The 9,076-nt window shown below is 43.9% G+C and overlaps 1 protein-coding gene across 1 annotated transcript in view; it reads left to right on the top strand.

Annotated features, from left to right (window-relative positions):
- Positions 1-2,012: 2,012 nt before the first annotated feature.
- Cdh20 (cadherin 20) overlaps positions 2,013-9,076 on the top strand; it is a 248,938-nt gene continuing 241,874 nt past the window's right edge. The window contains exon 1 of the mRNA XM_036202240.1: positions 2,013-2,689. The gene's annotated coding sequence lies outside the window, so the exon portion shown is untranslated. The remainder of the gene's footprint in view (positions 2,690-9,076) is intronic.

Below are 9,076 nucleotides of genomic sequence, written 5' to 3'. Positions count from 1 at the left end.
AGAATAGGGAGAAAGGCACTTGCTCATCTCTCCTGTTGTGTTAGCCACCTTCTTTAAATACCTCAGGAAAACCTCACTAGACATTGGTTCCTTGCTCCTAGACTTCCCAAGACCCAGTACCATGAAGCAAATTAACTTCCTGCTATGGCTTGGCCATGAAATGTGCCCTCACAGGCTGTGTGTTGAATGCTGGGCCCCCAGCTCTCATGCTGTTTGGAGAGGCTCTGGATTCCAGCTGGGAGAAGGAGGTCACTGGGGACATGTTTTGGAGCTGATACCTAGATCCAGACACTTCCTTAGTCTTTGCTTCTTGGCATTTGTGATATGGTTAACTTCCTCCTCCACGATGGTCACTATCATGATATTCCTCACTACAGGCCTAGAATCAACAGCATCAAGGACTGTGGTCTGAGTTGATCTCTCAGACATTTAGGTCACAGCTATACAAAAAGCAACATGTCTATTTCTTATGAATTGTTCAGTTTGTTTTCTTATAGTGTTTTTGTAAAACTAAACAAAAAAATCTTTTGGTGAAGAGATTTCACCAAATTTTGGTTCAGATTTATCAGCAAAGATAGGTCTCTTCATAAAATTGGGTGGTGTTTTCTCTGTTTAGGTTAGGAGGCAGTATAAGCTACTGGTGGCCTGATGTTGAGGAACTGGCTGCAATGGGTGATGTCTTACAACCTATAAATTACATTGTTTAGGCATACTAATGGCTTTCTAGGCCTCACCTGCCTCCTTTACTAAATTTTACAACATTATAACAGATTCTGATTATAATATTTAGGAAGATTAAATGAGATGGCTCGTGTTACACAAATCCATCACACTTATTCTCAATGAACATTAGCTGCTCAGTATTGATAATTATATTGTTACAAATATGAGTTCTGCTTCCAGGCCTCCTGAAATCTCAGAAATACGGCACAATTGCCTTAACTAGAACATTTAATATTGTCCTGTATTTGGGGATTGCGGTGGTTATTTAAGTACATATTTTTATTGGTTGTTTATATAGATCATTTTGCCGCAAGGCTTTTGCACAGTGTATCTTTCATTAACATACTAATTCAACCAAACTAGTTTCTGTATTTAGGAGGTCAATGATGGGGAGGAAACCCTAAACACTCTCACTAGAGGTCTGGAAGGAGACAGAGAGGCAGAACTGGGAAAATTCTCAGCTGGGTTGTACCAAAGCTGCAAGCATAACCCCTCCCTTAATCAGTAACTCCCCCTCAGGATGGGGTTTGGGACAAGGAAAGCCCCTTCTTGACATTTTTTTTTTTTATTTGATTCCAGGAAGAAAGGTTTGAACTATGAAACAGGCAGTGCCTTCTAGATCAATCATGTGTAGACCAAAGGTTAGCCTTAGTATTCCCCCAACTCAGGTACTGCCCACCGACTGATTAATTGATTGATTGGCTGACTGACTTGAAAGCAGGGTCTTTCCTTGGCCTCTAACTCACCTGATCCATCCGCTGGCTGGTTAGTGAGCCTCAGGGACCCACCTGATCCATCTGCCTCTATCTAGTGCTCCCATCTTTTTCTTGCAGGCTCTGGGAATCAAACTGGGAACTTCGAGTTGGGTCCATGAGCTACATACAACCCTCCTGAAACATCTCGCCCTTAGGATGGCTTCATATCACTCCTACTTAACTCGTAGGCTGAAAACTTTAAAATTGCTGTGAGAACAAAAGAAATCTTAACATTTTCTAAACACTCCTGAGTCAGGCTCCCTCTGCCATCTCCCCACAAGCCTTCCTCTGAAAATATCACTGAGTCCTCAGCACCCTCAAGGTCAACCTGGGCTAATACCCATCTCCTCTATGACCCCATTTGCACCTCTTTTTCTGCCCGACTCAGGGACTTCTTCTGAGAACTCAGAGGCTATGCAAAATCAGTCACCTCAACTTCCTGACAAAGTTTAGATGCACCAGCGCTCCCCCGCCCCCCCCCTCCAAACACACACACCAGCGTCCCCACCCTGCCCTCTGTTCTCTTTCATTCCCCTCTGGGTTAGCACTTTCTATCTCCCCCAGCTAATAAAGAAGTTTAAATATTTAAATGTGGTTTTTAAATGGCATTTAAAGAATTAACCCATTTTGTCCCTCGCTGGTCTAAACCACAGGGTGCCAACCGGACGATAATTGCTTTCTTCTGGTGGGGTTCCAGACAGCGATTCAGAAGGAAGGAGCGAGCGCACATTCCTGGCACCAATTGGCTAATTCAATTTACTTCAACAGCATTAGCCTCTATCAGAATATTCATGAGCAGGAGAACCAGGACCCGCCGTGCAGGCAGGCGGCAGCCACTCGGTCTAGGGAAGGCGCGAGGGAGAGGAAGAAGCCGACCGCGCGCCCCGCTCCGGGGACTGTGACCAAGAGGACTAGGCGGCTCTTTTCACCCTCCAGGCGGAGACCTGGGGCCGCGGACGTCAGCGGGTTTGCAGTGCTTGTCATCAGTTCTCAACTCCTGGCGATTGCGCGGAGACTTTGGAAACATCCGAAGGCAGCAGAGCTGTGACACTTTTGACTTGGGGGGAAGGGGGGGGGGGTGGGGGCAGCGACGCTAGCTGGGGCTAAGGGACTTGGGACACCCGTTCGCTCAAAGGGGAAGGCAGCGATGTGAGCTGGACAACCGTCACGGAGGAGTCTCAACGTCTCCTGGGAGTCGCCCGCCGTGCCAGGTAAAGCAGATAGCTGGGGTCTGTCCCCAGGCACCGGAGGTCACTCTGGAAAAGCCACCAGAGCACCCCGCGCGGTTCAGCTCCGTGCCGCACCTTCCCCTCTACTATCTGCCGCTTGAGGGGCATCATTGCCTGAGCTCCACTTCCTGGGACTTTTGGGGGGAAGGGGGACAGAAAGGAATCGCCTCAGCTAGGGGACTGGTCTGGGAGCAGGAAAGACGCTGCACAAGAAGACAGAGGGGCAGGTGGAGAGTGCTGTGCGCTGGATACCGGGGTTGTGCGCACCGAGTTACGGTGACATGGGGAGCGCGGGGTGCCAGGCGATTGACCCAGGCCCTTCGCTTCTCTGGTAGCCAGTGGCATCTCCTTCAGACTGCCAAGAGAGAAGCTGCCTGAGTCTCCAACAGGGTAGCTGTTCCCGGAGCAGTGTCTCCGAGACTGAGGCTTTGGGGAGGAGCAGGCACCTACTGAGGGATCCTGGCTCCAGGGTGTTAGGCTCCCTCGCGCCAGAGCTCTGCGGTGGGAGGAGAATGTGGTGGTGACTCTAGTCCCTGCCACCTGCCGGACATCATCAACTCCCCGGATTTCCTGTCCCCCGAGTCCTGGCAGTCCCTGGGAAAGCTCTGAATTGTGCGCGGGTGGTTTGAGCTCTGCTTGTCTGGTGGTGAGGTTTGGATAAAGCCGGGAGGTGAGGAGGCGAGTGGAGGAGGTCAGATAAGGTGAACCGTTCAGCTCTGTAAAGAAAACGCCGCCTCCGCAAAGTCCCAACCTGTCCTAAGCAATAGGCAGACTGTGAGCTGGCCTCCGCTCCGCTGCTGTGGCAGCTGGAATCTGGAGGGCAGCTTTGAGGCAATGCCAGAGTCCTTTCCCAGCTGCACCTAGCTACGTAGAGAGAAGTGTGATTGGCATCCTGGCACGAGAGAACAGCGGAGTTCAACGTTGGGTAGATTCAGAGTTTACTGTGGAATCGTAATGATTATTATTAATGCTGCTTTTACTGGCATGGACATCAGGAAGGATTAGAGGATTTGACTACTATAATCACACGGAAATTGAGTCTGCAGCCGCTGTCCCCCACATAATGTACCTAGACTTCCTCTAGTCTCTGATGTGTCTCCATCAAAGGAAATAAATGCCCCAGAATTATGGTGTCAGGGATCTGGCCAAGGACTAAATCTAACTGAGAGCAGAACACACAACAGAAAGTCGTAACTGTAATGCACAGGCACCGTGCGTGTAGCTGCTCTCTATATCCCTAAGCACTTTCCTTCCTGTCTCTTCCTCAGAGGAAAGCAGAGCCTCCGTGGACCCTGAACTTGACCCACCTTTCCCCTCTGGTGTATTTCTACAGCATGGGCTAGTCGCTTGCTTGTAGTTGCATGACCCCTTCAGTCTTGAGAGTATGATCCCTAGCAGGGGCAACCTTCCCTTTAGACACAGGAGGAAGCCTCAAGGACACCTGAGGTTGGTTACTACCCTCTTGGCTTAGCCCTTGGTCATATCTGTTCCAGGGTGCAGTCTTGGCCCTGCTGAGGAAGCAGAAAACACAGCAGGAATAAGGGAGAACAACCTGGCAGTTACTGAGTGCAGGAGATGAGGTCAAGCCTCTAAACTGGCCACATCCCTTCCTGCCAGAGAAGAGAGACAGATGAAGGCGGCGAATAGACATATATACTGGAATCAAGCTCTTAGAGTCTGCGGTGCTTACGGCCACTGACTTTGGTGTGACCTTTCCTGTGCTTCTGATTTGCCAATGCACCCAGCAGCCTTTCCTGATAGGACTGTTCTCATGGCATGGTCTAATTTTGAATTTTAAGAAGTTCTTTGAGCATCCTGAGAAAGGACAGTCTATGAAACACCCAATGTTAATGTTCTATGAAAAGTTTTCTACTTCGCAGGTTAAGGAGGTAAATTTTTAGCATGTGTACCATGTGGCAGTGTGACATTAAAATGGAAAAGCAAAGTACAATCATAAAAATGACAACATTCTTGACATTCTTGTGGATACTTGTAGAAAAAAAATATCTTTAATTTGGAGAGAGTTGCTGGGGAATTTAATCAGTGTTTGTACTACTGAACTACCCCCACCCCCAACCTCTACCTTTCTCCTCTAAAATTTTATGACCCAGTTCTCTCCAGAGAAGCAGTATAACTGTTGTAAGTACTGTGAGTTGAGGGGGAGATCATTAAGAGAAGTCAGTTAAGGTTTCAGGACTGGGATGAGAGATAAGATGCATGGTGCTTACAAAGCAGTTAAGGGTTCTAGAATGATCATTGGAGCAGCACAGGGCTAGGGACCCAGCACTGGTTGTCCTGTGTTCTCAGATTCAAGAAAGAGACTCCATCAGATGGGGTGAGATGTCTAAGCAAGGTCCTTTGCCATCTTTGTTAGGAGACTTTAAATGATAATAGTGTCTGCTCCTGACCTTGCTCTGGAAGGACTTGCTCTAGAGAAGAACTCTTCTAGACCTGATCAGAGACACATTTAGATAGTTAGCAGTCTGCTTTCAGACCCTGGTGTGCGTCTCAATTTTCCTCCAGTTCTGGAGCTCTTCAGGCTACAGCTGTTGATGAGTTTAAATAAATAGCTGGACTTCATTAAGAGAGCCACTGAGAAGTACTATGTCTTTCCCTGGTGACAAAGTTATAGCAAGATTTCCTTGATTTCTCTCTACCCATAAACCAATCCTTGAATTTTTTCCCCTCAGAGTGCTGAGTACTGTTTGCTTAAGCATTTTATTTATTTATTTGTACAATTTTGGACTTTAAATGTGGTTTGCCTAGTGGCAGTCTATGGAAGGAGGGAAAATGTAAAGAGATACGGAAGGAAGAGCTTCTGGCCAGGACATAAATCAGCCAGAATATATGGGAGGTTGGTGAGAATAGGTCTTTTCACCCTTAAAAAAAAGTAGAAGAAGAAGAAGTCCACTTTGGAAGAAAAGGAAGTCTGATAGTTGGCATCCCAGCCTGAAACTCGGGCAGCTGATGCTGAGGGGAGCCAAAGGGTGGTTCTTCTCAGTTTAGAGACAGCAAGACAGCCTCTGCCAAAGAGGGCTGTAAACACGGGACAAAGGTTTCATTGTGAGGAGGTGTGACTGGAATAATTACAGCTGACTGCTCATTCTGACCTGCAGGCCTGCAGTCAGGGCTGCAAAGCATCAAATGAAGAGCAACTGGGGACATAGACAGTGGCATTCCCTACTTGCGTTTACTCATCTTTTTCTTCTTGTGGCACTTCCAAAAATCCTAGTTAAGGTTTCAGGAAAGAGGTATCCCAGAAGAGTGTAGAGCTGAGGTAGGTCCCTTCCCCACCTTCTATTTTAACTGGGGTCAAGATTTTTCATCTTTTAAAACCAGTACATGAAGCTGTATTTACAATGGTTGTGCTCAATAACTAGTATTAGTTAGTAAAATATTAGGAGTTACTTTCCCTGTCAATTCAATCTAAACATGTATAAATGTTGCCAGATTTCTTCTCCTCCAACACTTTCTTCACAGACATTTAAAGTTCAAGGAGAAAAATTTCCATTCTTGACATTTTTTAATTTTCTCTTTTGAAATAAATTGTGCACAATGACTAATCTTTCACACTGTATTGAAGGCATACCCTCTTCTCTATTTCCCTCTGCAATTTAGAGACAAAAGAAAATGCAATTTGAATGACCAAGGCGGTTTAAGCAACTGAGCATCTGTAGTTATTAGAGGCAACAGACTGTGATGCAGTGTTATTTACTAAAAGAGGGGACAGTTATCAGTTCCTTATGAGAAGACAGAGTTTGGGATCACAGATGGCAAGAGACCCATGGTGTTCAAGACAGGCAAGTGCAAACGTGTATTCATCAGATTGCAACCTTCTAAAATCCTAATATTGCCAATGAATATGGATCGAAGTTCCTCCTGTTTGAATTTAAAATGGACTATCTTTAAGTGTCAGTGTTAACTATGATTGTTCTGGGAATAAAAAGCAAGAAAGCATAATGAAATAAGATAAGGTCATGCAACCTTATGGAGAGAAATACTCAATTTCTCCAAGATATTCATCTTCTCTCTTTATTTAAGAAAGATGACAGTATCTTTACTAACCTTTACATTTTTTATCCACCATGAATCAAAAGGTTCCACAAAGGCAAAACACTTGCTGAATGTTACAAAATGTAAGAGGTCCAAAATATGAAACTATTTAGCTCTCAGCAGGAAAAAAAATCAACTTCACAAAATGCACTTTCTACAGTAATTAAAAATAGAAAGTCACATTGCCACGTTAAGTTATGGCAACAACCCATTTAAAAGAGAAATTTAGTCTTTTCACATTTAATTGCTATTCATGGCTTGCTAAGTAGTTTTCCAGAATAATCCACCCATCTCTTGCTAACCAAGATGATCTAGTTGAGAACATTCCTAATTACACATGGACTGACAATTTTAGAACCCTGGGAACATTCTACTTAAAGCATTACTTAAATACAACACACAATGAAATGGCCCAACTCCCTTTAAAGACTGTCTTAAGGTTTAAGAGATCATACGTCAGAGAGCATTTGGTTTGGAGGTGTATCCGTGCACAGTGGAAGAGTAAAGAAGCTAAAACCCTTGATTGCTTTTAAAAAACTCATGAATCTTCAATAATACCACCCATTTTCCCCAAAGACATAAACAATGATGTAAAGTCTCCCACAAAAGCACACATGCCAAGAATAGACACAGGGGGTGGCAGGAAGGCTCAGTGGGTAAAGGTGCTTCCTACCAAGCCTGATGATCTGAGTTTGATCCCTGGCTCCACATGGTTGAAAGTAAGATCTGACTCTGAAAGTTGTCCTCTGATCTCCATGTACACATGTCTGGCCATTTGCACACACAGAGAAACAAACATATATACACACCAAATAAATGAATAAAAACATACTTGGAATTCCTGGAATGATGGGGTTTTTGTTTGTTTGTTTATTTTTGCAGTTTTTAGAACAGTTTGACAATCTCAATTTAGAGCATATGTTGATAAGTATAGCTATGTCCTAAGAAAAAAAGAGACATTCATTATAAGAGACATTATACAGTTTTTGTCCCTAGCTCTTCCTTTATAAATAACTAGAATTTTAATTTTTTACTTGTAATATATTCTTCTTTTTTGTTTTTTGTTTTTGTTTCATTTTGATTTTGTTTTCATTTTCAAGATGGGGTTTCTTTGTGTATCCTTGGCTGTCCTAGATCTAGCTCTGTAGACTAGGCTGCCCTCAACCTCAACCGCCTGCCTCTACCTTCCAATATTGTAGAATGTTCTTAATAAGTATATGTTTATTTAATTTTTAATGAAGTTTTTATCTTATGTACTTGTCCAGGCACTATGCAATTACTCTACCCCTGAGCTACAGCCCCAGTCCTCAAATTGTTTTAGATCATTTAAAAAGCTGAATTATACTTAAGGTATATTGCAGGACATTATAACTCACGTACAAAGAGCACATCCTTACTCTAGAGAAAAAAACAAACACCTCCATCATCTCACACAGTTACCCATCTTCCTACCGGCAGAGGAGCCACCATCCACTCATTGAGCAAAGGCCAGCTATAATGCTCTAAGCTACTGTCCCCAGCTTTCAACTAGTTTTGCTTACACATTTGTATCCTTTGCTCCGCCACTGGTCATCACCCCCAGCCTTGATTCTAATAAATGACGCCTTTCTGTTTGTTTCTACATCTCTCTCCTTCCCCATTCTACAATTATACAAGTGAGTCATGCATTACTATTCTTTCTGGGTCTAATGTATTTCACATGGCTAAATGTTCTTTAGGTACATCCATAAACAGCCGAATAGTACACTCCCGTACATATGTTCAAATTCACCTGCTCACCTGATGCTTTCCTTAGGCTGCTTCTTTACACTGACTGTTGTGATGTCAGTGAACATGAATGTGAAAGTATCCTTACAAGGTAATGACCTAATTTTTGTGGTGATCTCTCAGAAGAAAGTGTCAGGACCCTGTGGTGGCCTCATTTGGCTTCTTTAGGAAATTCCATGTTATTTTGCAATAATAGCTATTACACTCTCCATTTTGCCAATAATGTACAAGGATTCCCTTTTATCCACACCCTCATGAACAGTTATTATATCTTGTGATTTTCAGAAAAACTATGGTAACAGGTCTGCAGTGATGTAATGTGTATTTGTGTTTCTCCAATGATTAGAGAAGTTGAGCACCCTTTCATGTACGTGTTGGCTATTACTAGTCTGTTAGACTGTCTAGAAAAACCAAACAATCTTTGTATCTAAGAAAATCTTGCCAACTCCTGTTTAAGACCTATGGAAAGACCAGTGAAACTGGTGGATACTACAGGAATTCCTGTGCCTATTCCATGCACAAACCTATATTTTCTTATATTTTTGTCTG

The sequence above is a fragment of the Onychomys torridus genome, chromosome 11, assembly GCF_903995425.1.
Source record: "Onychomys torridus chromosome 11, mOncTor1.1, whole genome shotgun sequence".
Taxonomy (NCBI): domain Eukaryota; kingdom Metazoa; phylum Chordata; class Mammalia; order Rodentia; family Cricetidae; genus Onychomys; species Onychomys torridus.
This window is presented reverse-complemented; position numbering and strand designations above follow the sequence as displayed.